Here is a 14,557-nt window from a genome sequence, read left to right as displayed (position 1 = left end):
CCACTTCTGGGGCCCACTTGGTGTGTGCTGGGGCTGAGACTTAAGCAATTCACGTGCATAAGGCTGTTTTGGGCGTTCAACGCCAGGTTTGGGTCCATTTCTGGCGTTGAACTCCAACTTTTGATCCTTTTCTAGCGCTGGACGCCAGAATTGGGCAGAGAACTGGCGTTGAACGCCAGTTTACGTCATCTATCCTCGTGCAAAGTATGGACTATTATATATTGCTGGAAAGCCCTGGATGTCTACTTTCCAACGCAGTTGGAAGCGCGCCATTTTGAGTTTTGTAGCTCCAGAAAATCCACTTCGAGTGCAGGGAGGTCAGAATCCAACAGCATTAGCAGTCCTTTTTCAGCCTGAATCAGATTTTTGCTCAGCTCCCACAATTTCAGCCAGAAAAATACCTGAAATTACAGAAAAACACACAACTCATAGTAAAGTCCAGAAATATGAATTTTCCTAAAAACTAATAGAATTAAACTAAAAACTAACTAAAATATCCTAAAAACTATATGAAATTAACCCCAAAAAGCGTATAAAATATCCGCTCATCACAATACCAAACTTAAACTGTTGCTTGTCCTCAAGCAACTAGACAAATAAAATAGAAGACTAATAGGTTGAGAAGCAATAATATCTCAGAGTTTTTTTTTTGCATGAAGCTCAGATTCTAATTAGATGAGCGGGACTAGTAGCTTTTTGCTTCCGAACAGTTTTGGCATCTCACTTTATCCATTGAAGCTCAGAGTGATTGGCATCTATAGGAACTTAGAATTCAGATAGTGTTATTGAGTATCCTATTTCAGTATGATGATTCTTGAACACAGCTATGAGTCTTGGCCGTGGCCCTAAGCACTTTGTTTTCCAGTATTACCACCGGATACATAAATGCCACAGACACATAATTGGGTGAACCTTTTAGATTGTGACTCAGCTTTACTAAAGTCCCCAATTAGAGGTCTCCAGAGTTCTTAAGCACACTCTTCTTTTTGCTTCGGACCTTGACTTTAACCGCTCAGTCTCAAGTTTTCACTTGACACCTTCACGCCACAATCACATGGTTAGGGACAGCTTGGTTTAGCCGCTTAGGCCAGGATTTTATTCCCTTAGGCCCTCCTATCCACTGATGCTCAAAGCCTTGGGATCCCTTTTTTTTTTACCCTTGCCTTTTGGTTTTAAGGGATATTTGGCTTTTTGCTCTTGCCTTTTGGTTTTAAGAGCTTTGGCTTTTTCTGCTTGCTTTCTCTTTTTCTTTCTCTATATATATATATATTTTTTTTTCTGCAAGCTTTGTTCTTTGCTGCTTTTTCTTGCTTCAAGAATCATTTTTATAATTTTTCATCTTATCAATAACATGTCTCATGTTCACCATTCTTTCAAGAGCCAACATATTTAACAGTCTTAAACAACAAATTCAAAAGACATATGCACTGTTCATGCATTTATTCAGAAGACAGAAAGCATTGCCACCACATGTAACTAATTAGAATTTCTCTTATTAAAAATTCGAAATTTTATTGCCTCTTATTCAAAAGATCTACTATTTTATTCATGTTTAATGATGATGAGAAAAATAGACTATAACTTAATTGGAGATAAAATCAAAATAGATACTAATTACTACTATATGACTCCTAAGGTAAAACTAAAATAAGAACAATTATCACAGAGTTAAGGCTAAGATTAGAACTCAACAACCTTGAGGTTTGGAAGTGGATGTTCCTCTAGTCTGTGAGGTGCTTGGTCCTTGCCTCTTGGAGTGGGTTGTTTTCCTTTAGGGGCCATGATCTTAGTGATCACGGATAAGCACACCAAACTTAGAGCTTTGCTTGTCCTCAAGCAAAAGAAAAGAAAGAAGATGGGTAGAAGGAGAGCTCCTCCCCACCATCCTGGCATTTGAACGCCCAAACACTGCCTGTTTTGGGTGTTCCGCACCATCCTGGCGTTTGAACGCCCAAACATTGCCTGTTTTGGGCGTTCAACGCCCAAATGCTGCTCTCCTGGGCGTTCAACGCCCAGTTGTTGCCCTTTTCTGGCGTTGAACACCAGATAGCTATCCTTACTGGCATTCAGTGCCCACTGGATGCCCATTTTGGGCGCTGAACGCCCAAAATGGCCTTCACTGGCGTTTTCTTGCCAGTGAGCTCCCTATCTCTGTTTTGTGTGAAGATTCCTTCTGTAACCCTGTAAACTAATGCAAATGATTCTTTACCTTAGTGTCAATGGACTTTATATAAACAAATAAAAATAAAAATAGGGCAAAATGCTTAGAGGATTGATGCCCCATGGCTGGGTTGCCTCCCAGCAAGCGCTTCTTTATTGTCTTTAGCTGGACCTTACTGAGCTTTTAATCTAGCTTCAGCCTTGAGCATTCTTGCTCAACCTTGCCTTCAAGATAGTGCTTGATTCTCTGTCCATTGACAATGAACTTCTTATCAGAATCAATATCTTGAAGCTCCACATAACCATATGGTGATACACTTGTAATCACGTATGGTCCCCTCCACCGGGATTTCAATTTCCCGGGGAATAGCCTGAGTCTAGAGTTGAACAGCAGAACCTTCTGTCCTGGTTCAAAGATTCTAGATGACAGCTTTCTGTCATGCCATTTTTTTTATTTCTCTTTATAAAGCTTGGCATTTTCGAAAGCTGTGAATCTGAATTCCTCTAGCTCATTTAGCTGGAGCAATCTTTTTTCTCCTACTAATTTGGAATCAAAGTTTAGGAATCTGGTTGCCCAGTAGGCTTTATGTTCCAGTTCCACGGGCAGGTGACATGCCTTACCATACACAAGTTGGTATGGAGAGGTCCCTATAGGGGTCTTGAATGCTGTTCTGTAAGCCCACAGAGCATCATCCAAGCTCCGTGCCCAATCCTTTCTACGGGTACTTACTGTCCGTTCTAGGATTCTCTTTAATTCTCTGTTAGAGACTTCAGCTTGCCCATTAGTTTGTGGATGATATGGAGTGGCCACTTTATGGTGAATTCCATATCGAACCATGGCAGAGTAAAGCTGTTTATTGCAGAAGTGAGTGCCCCCATCACTAATTAGTACTCTAGGGACGCCAAACCTGCTAAAGATATATTTCTGGAGGAACTTCAGCACTGTTTTAGTATCATTGTTGGGTGTGGCAATGGCCTCAACCCATTTTGATACATAGTCAACTGCCACCAGAATATAAGTGTTTGAGTATGATGGTGGGAAAGGTCCCATGAAGTCAATTCCCCATACATCAAACAACTCAATCTCCAAGATTCCTTGTTGAGGCATGGCGTAACCACGAGGCAGATTACCAGCTCTTTGGCAACTGTCACAGTTACGTACGAACTCTCGGGAATCTCTATAGAGTGTGGGCCAATAGAAGCCACATTGGAGGACCTTGGTGGCTGTTCGCTCACCTCCAAAATGGCCTCCATATTGAGATCCAAGGCAGTGCCATAGGATCCTCTGTGCTTCTTCTTTAGGCACACACCTACGGATTATTCCGTCTGCACATCTCTTAAAGAGATAAGGTTCATCCCACAAGTAGTACTTTGCATCAGTGATTAATTTCTTCTTTTGTATACTGTTGTACTCCTTGGGTATGAACCTTGCAGCTTTATAGTTTGCAATATCGGCAAACCATGGGGTTTCCTGAATGGCGAATAAATGCTCATCCGGAAAAGTTTCAGAGATCTCAAGAGAGGGGAGGGGCGTCCCTTCTACTGGCTCTATCCGGGACAGATGATCAGCCACTTGGTTTTCTGTCCCTTTTCTGTCCCTTATTTCTATATCAAACTCTTGCAGAAGCAACACCCATCTGATAAGCCTGGGTTTTGAATCCTGCTTTGTGAGTAGATATTTAAGAGCAGCATGGTCAGTATACACAATCACTTTTGATCCTACTAAGTATGATCTGAACTTGTCAATGGCATAAACCACTGCAAGTAATTCCTTTTCTGTGGTTGTGTAATTTTTCTGAGCATCATTTAAAACGTGACTAGCATAATAAATGACGTGCAGAAGCTTGTCATGCCTCTGTCCCAGTACTGCACCAATGGCGTGATCACTGGCATCACACATTAGCTCAAATGGTAATGTCCAGTCTGGTGCAGAAATGACTGGTGCTGTGACCAGCTTAGCTTTCAGCGTTTCAAACGCCTGCAGACACCCTATGTCAAACACAAATGGCGTGTCAGCAGCTAGCAGATTGCTTAGAGGTTTTACGATTTTTGAAAAATCCTTTATAAACCTCCTATAGAATCCTGCATGCCCCAGAAAGCTTCTGATCGCCTTAACATTGGCAGGTGGTGGTAATTTTTCAATTACCTCTATTTTTGCTTGATCCACCTCTATTCCCTTGTTTGAGATTTTATGCCCAAGGACAATCCCCTCAGTCACCATGAAGTGACATTTTTCCCAGTTTAAAACTAGGTTGGTCTCTTGGCATCTTTTCAGAACAAGTTTCAGGTGATCCAGACAGGAGCTAAATAAGTCTCCATATACTGAGAAGTCATCCATGAAGACTTCCAGAAATTTTTCCACCATATCAGAGAAAATAGAGAGCATGCATCTCTGGAAGGTTGCAGGCGCATTACACAACCCAAATGGCATCCTTCTATAAGCAAACACTCCAGATAGACATGTGAATGTTGTTTTCTCTTGACCTTGGGGATCTACTGCAATCTGGTTATAGCCTGAGTAGCCATCCAAAAAACAATAATAATCATGACCTGCCAGTCTTTCTAGCATCTGGTCTATGAATGGTAAAGGAAAATGATCCTTTCTGGTGGCTGTATTGAGCCGTCGTAGTCAATACACATGCGCCACCCTGTAACTGTTCTCGTAGGAACCAGTTCATTCTTTTCATTATGAATCACTGTCATGCCTCCCTTTTTTGGGACGACTTGGACAAGGCTCACCCAGGGGCTATCAGAAATAGGATAAATAATCCCAGCCTCTATTAATTTGGTGACCTCTTTCTGCACTACTTCCTTCATGGCTGGATTTAGCTGCCTCTGTGGTTGAACCACTAGTTTGGCATTATCCTCCAATAGGATTTTGTGCATGCATCTAGCTGGGCTTATGCCCTTAAGGTCACCTATGGACCACCCAAGAGCTGTCTTGTGTGTCCTTAGCACTTGAATAAGTGCTTCCTCTTCCTATGAATTTAAAGCAGAGCTTATGATCACTGGAAAAGTATCACCTTCTCCCAGAAATGCATATTTCAAGGATGGTGGTAATGGCTTGAGCTCAGGTTTAGGAGGTTTTTCCTCTTCCAGAAGAAATTTCAGAGGCTCTTTCATGTCCTCTGAGTCCTCCAAATCAGGCTGAACATCTTTAAAGATATGTTCCAACTCTAATTCGAGACTCTCAGCCATGTTGATCTCTTCTACCAAAGAGTCAATAAGATCAACTTTCATGCAGTCTGTTGATGTGTCTGGATGCTGCATGGCTTTGACAGCGTTCAACTTGAACTCATCATCATTGACTCTCAGGGTTATTTCCCCCTGTTGGACGTCAATGAGGGATCGTCCAGTTGCTAGGAAGGGTCTTCCTAGAATGAGAGTAGCACTCTTGTGCTCCTCCATTTCCAGCACAACAAAGTCAGTGGGAAAGGCGAATGGCCCAACCCTGAAAATCATGTCTTCAATCACGCCTGATGGGTATTTAGTGGAGCCATCAGCAAGTTGGAGACATATCCGGGTCGATTTAACTTCGTCAGTTAAGCCAAGTGGTGCACGAAATTGTGATCTCCAGGCTCGAACAAATCCTGGTAATGGCTCCAGAGCTTGGTGCTCTGATCTTAATTCATAATTGTCACAACTTCGATACAACTAACCAGCAAGTGCACTGGGTCGTCCAAGTAATACCTTACGTGAGTAAGGGTCGAATCCCACGGAGATTGTTGGTATGAAGCAAGCTATGGTCACCTTGTAAATCTCAGTCAGGCGGATATAAAATAATCATGGAGTTTTCGAATAATAAATAATAGAATAGGGATAGAGATACTTATGTAATTCATTGGTAGGAATTTCAGATAAGCGAATGGAGATGCTTTTCGTTCCTCTGAACCTCTGCTTTCCTGCTATCTTCATCCAATCTGTCTCATTCCTTTCCATGGCTGGCTTTATGTGATACATCACCACTGTCAATGGCTACTTTCGGTCATCTCTCGGGAAAATGATCCAATGCCCTGTCACGGCACGGCTAATCGTCTGGAGGCATCACCCTTGTCAATGGCTTCATCTTATCCTCTCAGTGAATAATATGCTCACGCACCCTGTCACGGCACGGCTATTCATCTGTCGGTTCTCGATCATGCTGGAATAGGATTTACTATCCTTTTGCGTCTGTCACTAACGCCCTGCAATCGCGAGTTAGGAGCTCGTCACAGTCATTCAATCATTGAATCCTACTCGGAATACCACAGACAAGGTTTAGACCTTCCAGATTCTCTTGAATGCCGCCATCATTCTAGCTTACGCCACGAAGATTCTGGTTAGGAGATCTAAGAGATATTCATTCTAGCTTAATTCGTGTAGAACGGAAGTGTTTGTCAGGCACGCGTTCATAAGGGAGAAGGATGATGAGCGTCACACATAATCATCACCTTCATCACGTTCTTGGGTGCGAATGGATATCTTAGAAGCGAAATAAGAAGAATTGAATAGAAAACAGTAGTACTTTGCATTAATCTTTGAGGAACAGCAGAGCTCCACACCTTAATCTATGGAGTGTAGAAACTCTACCGTTAAAAATACATAAGTGAAGGTCCAGGCATGGCCAAGATGGCCAGCCCCCTAAAACGTGATCAAAGGATCATAAGGTAATCCAAAGATGCCTAATACAATAGTAAGAGGTCCTATTTATAATAAACTAGCTACTAGGGTTTACATGAGTAAGTATTTGATGTATAAATCCACTTCCGGGGCCCACTTGGTGTGTGTTTGGGCTGAGCTTAAGTGTTGCACGTGCAGAGGCCATTTGTGGAGTTGAACGCCAGTTTTTGTGCCAGTTTGGGCGTTCAACTCTGGTTTTGGATCCTTTTCTGGCGCTGGACGCCAGATTTGGGTAGAAAGCTGGCGTTGAACGCCAGTTTACGTCGTCTATTCTTGGCCAAAGTATGGACTATTATATATTGCTGGAAAGCCCTGGATGTCTACTTTCCAACGAAATTGGAAGCGCACCATTTCGAGTTCTGTAGCTCCAGAAAATCCACTTTGAGTGCAGGGAGGTCAGAATCCAACAGCATCAGCAGTCCTTTTTCAACCTCTGAATCTGATTTTTGCTCAAGTCCCTCAATTTCAGCCAGAAAATACCTGAAATCACAGAAAAACACACAAACTCATAGTAAAGTCCAGAAATGTGAATTTAACACAAAATCTATTAAAAACATCCCTAAAAGTAACTAGATCCTACTAAAAACATACTAAAAACAATGTCAAAAAGCGTATAAATTATCCGCTCATCACAACACCAAACTTAAATTGTTGCTTGTCCCCAAGCAACTGAAAATCAAAATAGGATAAAAAGAATAGAATATACCATAAATTCCAAACTATCAATGAAACAGAGCTTCAATCATATGAGCGGGACTTATAGCTTTTTGCCTCTTGAATAGTTTTGGCATCTCACTTTATCCATTGAGGTTCAGAATGATTGGCATCTATAGGAACTCAGAGTTCAGATAGTGTTATTGATTCTCCTAGTTCAGTATGATGATTCTTGAACACAGCTATTTTATGAGTCTTGGCCGTGGCCCTAAGCACTTTGTTTTCCAGTATTACCACCGGATACATAAATGCCACACACACATAATTGGGTGAACCTTTTCAGATTGTGACTCAGCTTTGCTAAAGTCCCCAATTAGAGGTGTCCAGGGTTCTTAAGCACACTCTTTTTTTGCTTTGGACCTTGACTTTAACCGCTCAGTCTCAAGTTTTCACTTGACACCTACACGCCACAAGCACATGGTTAGGGACAACTTGGTTTAGCCGCTTAGACCAGGATTTTATTCCTTTAGGCCCTCCTATCCACTGATGCTCAAAGCCTTGGGATTCTTTTTATTTGCCCTTGCCTTTTGGTTTTAAGGGTTATTGGCTTTTTGCTCTTGCCTCTTGGTTTTAAGAGCTTTTGGCTTTTTCTGCTTGCTTTTTCTTTTTCTTTCTATATATTTTTTTTTTCGCCTATTTTTTTTTTATTTTTTTTCTGCAAGCTTTGTTCTTTGCTGCTTTTTCTTGCTTCAAGAATCATTTTTATGATTTTTCAGATTATCAAATAACATGTCTCCTAGTCATCATTCTTTCAAGAGCCAACATATTTAACATTCTTAAACAACAACTTCAAAAGACATATGCACTGTTCAAGCATACATTCAGAAAACAAGAAGCATTGTCACCACATCAATATAATTAAACTAAGTTCAAGGATAAATTCAAAACTCATGTACTTCTTGTTCTTTTGATTTAAAACATTTTTTTTTTAAGAGAGGTGATGGATTCATAGGACATTTATAACTTTAAGACATAGTTACTACTACTAATGATCATGTAATGAAGACACAAACATAGATAAGCACATAGAAAATGAAAAACAGAGAAAGTAAGAACAAGGAATGAGTCCACCTTAGTGATGTCCTTGAGCTCTTCTATGTCTCTTCCTTGTCTTTGCTGCTCCTCCTTCATTGCTTTTAGATCTTCTCTGATTTCATGAAGGGTGATGGAGTGCTCTTGATGTTCCACCCTTAGTTGCTTCCAATAATTGTGTGGAAGAAAATGTATCCCCTGAGGTATCTCAGGGATCTCTTGATTTGCAGTCAAATGTTCTACCACTGAGCTATAGACCCTTGATGGAAGCTTTTGTCTTCCCTTTCCTCTTTCTAGAGGCTTCTCTGGCCTTAGGTGCCATCAATGGTTATGGAAAAAACAAAAAAAGCTATGCTTTTTACCACACCAAACTTAGAATGTTGCTCGCCCTCGAGCAAAAGAAGAAAGAATAGAAGAATAAGAAGAAGATATGGAGGAGATGGAGGGAGATGTGTATTCGGCCATATGGGTGGGATTGGGTGGGAAAGAGATGTTGAATTTTGAAGGAAAGTGGGTGTTTGGATGTGAGTGGTAAAGAGTTAATAGGGAAGAGTGTTTATTGGGAATACAGGATGATTGAGAAGAGAGAAGAGAGTGAGTGGAGGTAGGTGGGGATCCTGTGGGGTCCACAGATCCTGAGGTGATCCTGTGAGGTCCACAGATCTTGAGGTGTCAAGGCATTTACATCCCTGCACCAATTTAGGCATGCAAAATGCCCTTGCACACAACTCTGGGCGTTCAGCGCCAGGTTGGTGCCCATTTTGGGCGTTCAACGCCCATTTGCTGCCATTTATGGCGTTGAACGCCAGAACCATGCTTGTTCTGGGTGTTCAGCGCCAGGATGCTCCCATTCTGGGCGTTCAGCACCAGAACTATGCTCTGTTCTGGCGATTGAACGCCAGACAGATGCTCCTCCAGGGTGTGATTTTTCTTCTGCTGTTTTTGATTCCGTTTTTGAATTTTTTGTTTATTTTGTGACTCCACATGATCATGAACCTAAGAAAACATGAAAAACAATAAAAATAAGAATTAGATAAACATTGGGTTGCCTCCCAACAAGCGCTTCTTTAATGTCAATAGCTTGACAGTGGGCTCTCATGGATCCTCACAGATGTGCAGAGCTTTGTTGAGACTCTCCAACACCAAACTTAGAGTTTAGATATGGGAGTTCAACACCAAACTTAGAGTTTGGTTGTGGCCTCCCAACACCAAACTTAGAGTTTGACTGTGGGGGCTCTGGTTGACTCTGCTTGGAGAGAAGCTTTTTCTGCTTCCTCCCCATGGTTGCAGAGGGAGATCCTTGAGTTTTAAACACAAGGGAGTTCTCATTCCATTGAAGGAATATTTCACCTCTGTCAACATCAATCACAGCTCTTGCTGTGGCCAGGAAAGGTCTTCCTAGGATGATGGATTCATCCTCTTCCTTTCCAGTATCCAGGACTATGAAATCAGCAGGGATGTAAAGGCCTTCAACCTTTACTAACACGTCCTCTACTTGTCCATAAGCCTGTTTTCTAGAGCTGTCTGCCATCTCTAATGAGATTTTAGCAGCTTGCACCCCATAGATTCCCAGTTTCTCTATTACAGAGAGGGGCATGAGGTTTATTCCTGAACCAAGGTCACACAGAGCCTTAAAGATCATGGTGCCTATGGTACAGGGTATTATGAACTTTCCAGGATCCTGTCTCTTCTGAGGCAATGTCAGTTGATCCAGATCACTTAGTTCATTGATGAACAAGGGAGGTTCAACTTCCCAAGTATCAATGCCAAATAATTTGGCATTCAGCTTCATGATTGCACCAAGAAACTTGGCAGTTTGCTCTTTAGTAACATTCTCATTCTCTTCAGAAGAGGAATATTCATCAGAGCTCATGAAGGGCATAAGGAGGTTCAATGGGATCTCTATGGTCTCTAGATAGGCCTCAGAGTCCTTTGGTTCCTCAGAGGGAAGCTCCTTATTAATCACTGGACGTCCCAGGAGGTCTTCCTCCTTGGGATTCACGTCCTCTCCTCTCCTCACAGGTTCGGCCATGGCGCTTATGTCAATGGCCTTGCACTATCCTTTTGGATTCTCTTCTGTATTGCTTGGGAGAGTACTAGGAGGGATTTCAGTGATCCTTTTACTCAGCTGGCCCACTTGTGCTTCCAGATTTCTAATGGAAGACCTTGTTTCATTCATGAAACTTACAGTGGCCTTAGATAGATCAGAGACTAGATTTGCTAAATTAGAAGCATTTTGTTCAGAGTTCTCTGTCTGTTGCTGAGTTGATGATGGAAAAGGCTTGCTATTGCTAAACCTGTTTCTTCCACCATTATTAAAGCCTTGTTGGGGCTTTTGATCCTTCCATGAGAAGTTTGGATGATTTCTCCATGTTGAGTTATAGGTGTTTCCATAAGGTTCACCTAAGTAATTTACCTCTGCTATTGCAGGGTTCTCAGGATCATAGGCTTCTTCTTCAGAAGATGCCTCTTGAGTACTGTTGGATGCAGCTTGCATTCCATGCAGACTCTGAGAGATCATATTGACTTGCTGAGTCAATATTTTATTCTGAGCCAATATGGCATTCAGAGTATCAACCTCAAGAACTCCCTTCTTCATAGGCGTCCCATTACTCACAGGATTCCTTTCAGAAGTGTACATGAACTGGTTATTAGCAACCATGTCAATGAGTTCTTGAGCTTCTGCAGGCGTTTTCTTTAGATGAATGGATCCACCTGCAGAAGTGTCCAGTGACATCTTTGATAGCTCAGATAAACCATCATAGAATATATCCAGGATGGTCCATTCTGAAAGCATGTCAGAAGGACACTTTTTGGTCAACTGTTTGTATCTTTCCCAAGCTTCATAGAGGGATTCACCTTCTTTCTGTCTGAAGGTTTGAACATCAGCTCTAAGCTTGCTCAACTTTTGAGGAGGAAAGTACTTGGCTAAGAAAGCCGTGACCAGCTTATCCCAAGAGTTCAGGCTGTCTTTGGGTTGAGAATCCAACCATAATCTAGCTCTGTCTCTTACAGCAAAAGGGAAAAGCATGAGCCTGTAGACTTCAGGATCTACTCCATTAGTCTTAACAGTATCACATATCTGCAAGAACTCAGTTAAGAACTGAAAAGGATCTTCAGATGGAAGTCCATGAAACTTGCAGTTCTGCTGCATCAGAGAAACTAATTGAGGTTTCAGCTCAAAGTTGTTTGCTCCAATGGTAGGAATGGAGATGCTTCTTCCATGTAAATTGGAATTAGGTGCAGTAAAGTCACCAAGCATCTTCCTTATATTATTATTATTATTTTCGGCTGCCATTTCCTATTCCTGTTCGAAAATTTCTGAAAGGTTATCTCTGGATTGTTGTATTTTAGCTTCTCTTAGTTTCCTTTTCAGAGTCCTTTCAGGTTCTGGATCTGCTTCCACAAGAATGTTCTTATCCTTGCTCCTGCTCATATGACAAAGAAGAAGGCACAGAAAAATAATAATAATAACGGAGATCCTTTATACCACAGTATAGGGATCCCTTTGTAAGTAGAAGAAGAGGGGGAGACAAAGAATGTAATATAATGGAAGAAACACAATTGTGAGGATGGCAGAGATGTAAGATGAGATGTTAGGATATGAATGAGTAAATAGAATAGGATGGGAGAGGGAGAATTTTCGAAAATATTTTTGAAAAAGAGTTAGTGATTTTCGAAAATAGTTTTTGAAAAATGTTAGTAATTTTCAAAAATTTTTGAAATCAAAAATAAAAAATGAAAAATAAAAATAATCAGTTAATTAAAAAGAAATTTTTGAAAAAGAGGGAAGATATTTTCGAAAATTAGAGAGAGAGAGTTAGTTAGGTAGTTTTGAAAAAGTTAAGAAACAAACAAAAAGTTAGTTAGTTAGTTGAAACAAATTTTGAAAAGATAAGAAGTTAGGAAGTTAGAAAAGATATTTTGAAAAGATATTTTTGAAAAAGATAAGATAAGAAGATATTTTAGAAACTAATTTTGAAAAAGATTTGATTTTTAAAATCTCAATTAATGACTTGATTCACAAGAAATCACAAGATATGATTCTAGAACTTAAAGTTTGAATCTTTCTTAACAAGCAAGTAACAAACTTCAAATTTTTGAATCAAAACATTAATTGTTGTTGTTATTTTCGAAAATTTGGTCTAAAAATAAGAAAAAGATTTTTGAAAAATATTTTTGGAATTTTCGAAAATAACTAAGAATTTTGAAAAAGATTTGATTTTTGAAAAAGATTTTGAAAAAGATAAGATTTTCAAATTGAAAATTTGATTTGACTCATAAGAAACAACTTGATTTTAAAAATTTTTGAAAAAGTCAACTCAAATTTTCGAATTTGATGAGAGAAAAAGGGAAAGATATTTTTTTGATTTTTTGAATTTTTATGAAAACATGAAAATTATGCAATGCATGAAATTTTTAGATCAAAACAATGAATGCATGCAAGAATGCTATGAATGTCAAGATGAACACCAAGAACACTATGAATGTCAAGATGAACATCATAGACACAATTTTGAAAAATTTTAATGCAAAGAAAACATGCAAGACACCAAACTTAGAATTCTTTAATGCTTAGACACTAAGAATTCAAGAATGCATATGAAAAACAATAAAAGACACAAAACAAAAATCATCAAGATCAAACAAGAAGACTTACCAAGAACAACTTGAAGATCATGAAGAACACTATTAATGCATGATATTTTCGAAAAAATGCAAGATGCATATGCAATTGACACCAAACTTATAACATGACTCAAGACTCAAACAAGAAACACAAAAAATATTTTTTATTTTTATGATTTTCTAATTTTTTTGTATTTTCTTTTAATTTTTTCGAAAATTATTGTAAAAAAAATAAAAATAAGGATTCCAAAATTTTTAATATGAATTCCAAGAATCTTGCCATGTTAGTCTTAAAGCTCCAATCAAAGGGTCAGGCATGGCTTAATAGCCAGCCAAGCTTTAATCAAAATATGAGTGTAATTCAGACATGACAAGCCTAACATGCCCTATCCAAAAGAATTGGACATGACTCCACTGAGGTAATTAGTTGAAAGCCAATCCCAAAGCAGTTTGGGTATGGCTTTACAGCCAGATAGGCTTCAACATGCTTCATGAGACACTAGAATTCATTCTTAAAAATTTTGAAGCCATAGAATAATTTATTTTTGAAAACAAATATATTTTTTTTTTTCGAAAACAGATGAGAAATTTTTGAAAGATTTTTGAAAATTTTTTTTTTGAAAATAAAATAAAAAGAAAATTACCTAATTTGAGCAACAAGATGAACCGTCAGTTGTCCAAACTCAAACAATCCCCGGCAATGGCGCCAAAAACTTGGTGCACGAAATTGTGATCTCCAGGCTCGAACAAATCCTGGTAATGGCTCCAGAGCTTGGTGCTCTGATCTTAATTCATAATTGTCACAACTTCGATACAACTAACCAGCAAGTGCACTGGGTCGTCCAAGTAATACCTTACGTGAGTAAGGGTCGAATCCCACGGAGATTGTTGGTATGAAGCAAGCTATGGTCACCTTGTAAATCTCAGTCAGGCGGATATAAAATAATCATGGAGTTTTCGAATAATAAATAATAGAATAGGGATAGAGATACTTATGTAATTCATTGGTAGGAATTTCAGATAAGCGAATGGAGATGCTTTTCGTTCCTCTGAACCTCTGCTTTCCTGCTATCTTCATCCAATCTGTCTCATTCCTTTCCATGGCTGGCTTTATGTGATACATCACCACTGTCAATGGCTACTTTCGGTCATCTCTCGGGAAAATGATCCAATGCCCTGTCATGGCACGGCTAATCGTCTGGAGGCATCACCCTTGTCAATGGCTTCATCTTATCCTCTCAGTGAATAATATGCTCACACACCCTGTCACGGCACGGCTATTCATCTGTCGGTTCTCGATCATGCTGGAATAGGATTTACTATCCTTTTGCGTCTGTCACTAACGCCCTGCAATCGCGAGTTA

General features: G+C 39.8%; 1 non-coding gene across 1 annotated transcript; it reads left to right on the top strand.

Annotated features, from left to right (window-relative positions):
* The first annotated feature begins 11,356 nt into the window (after positions 1 to 11,356).
* On the top strand, positions 11,357 to 11,464 carry LOC148553405 (small nucleolar RNA R71). Its single transcript, XR_015893208.1, has one exon. It is a non-coding gene; the product is annotated as a small nucleolar RNA R71 (small nucleolar RNA).
* The last annotated feature ends 3,093 nt before the right edge of the window (positions 11,465 to 14,557 follow it).

This window comes from Arachis ipaensis, chromosome B7 (assembly GCF_059453495.1).
Source record: "Arachis ipaensis isolate K30076 ecotype BB chromosome B7, ASM5945349v1, whole genome shotgun sequence".
NCBI classification, from domain to species: domain Eukaryota; kingdom Viridiplantae; phylum Streptophyta; class Magnoliopsida; order Fabales; family Fabaceae; genus Arachis; species Arachis ipaensis.
Note: the sequence above shows the minus strand (reverse complement) of the source record. Positions and strands in the feature narration are given on the sequence as shown.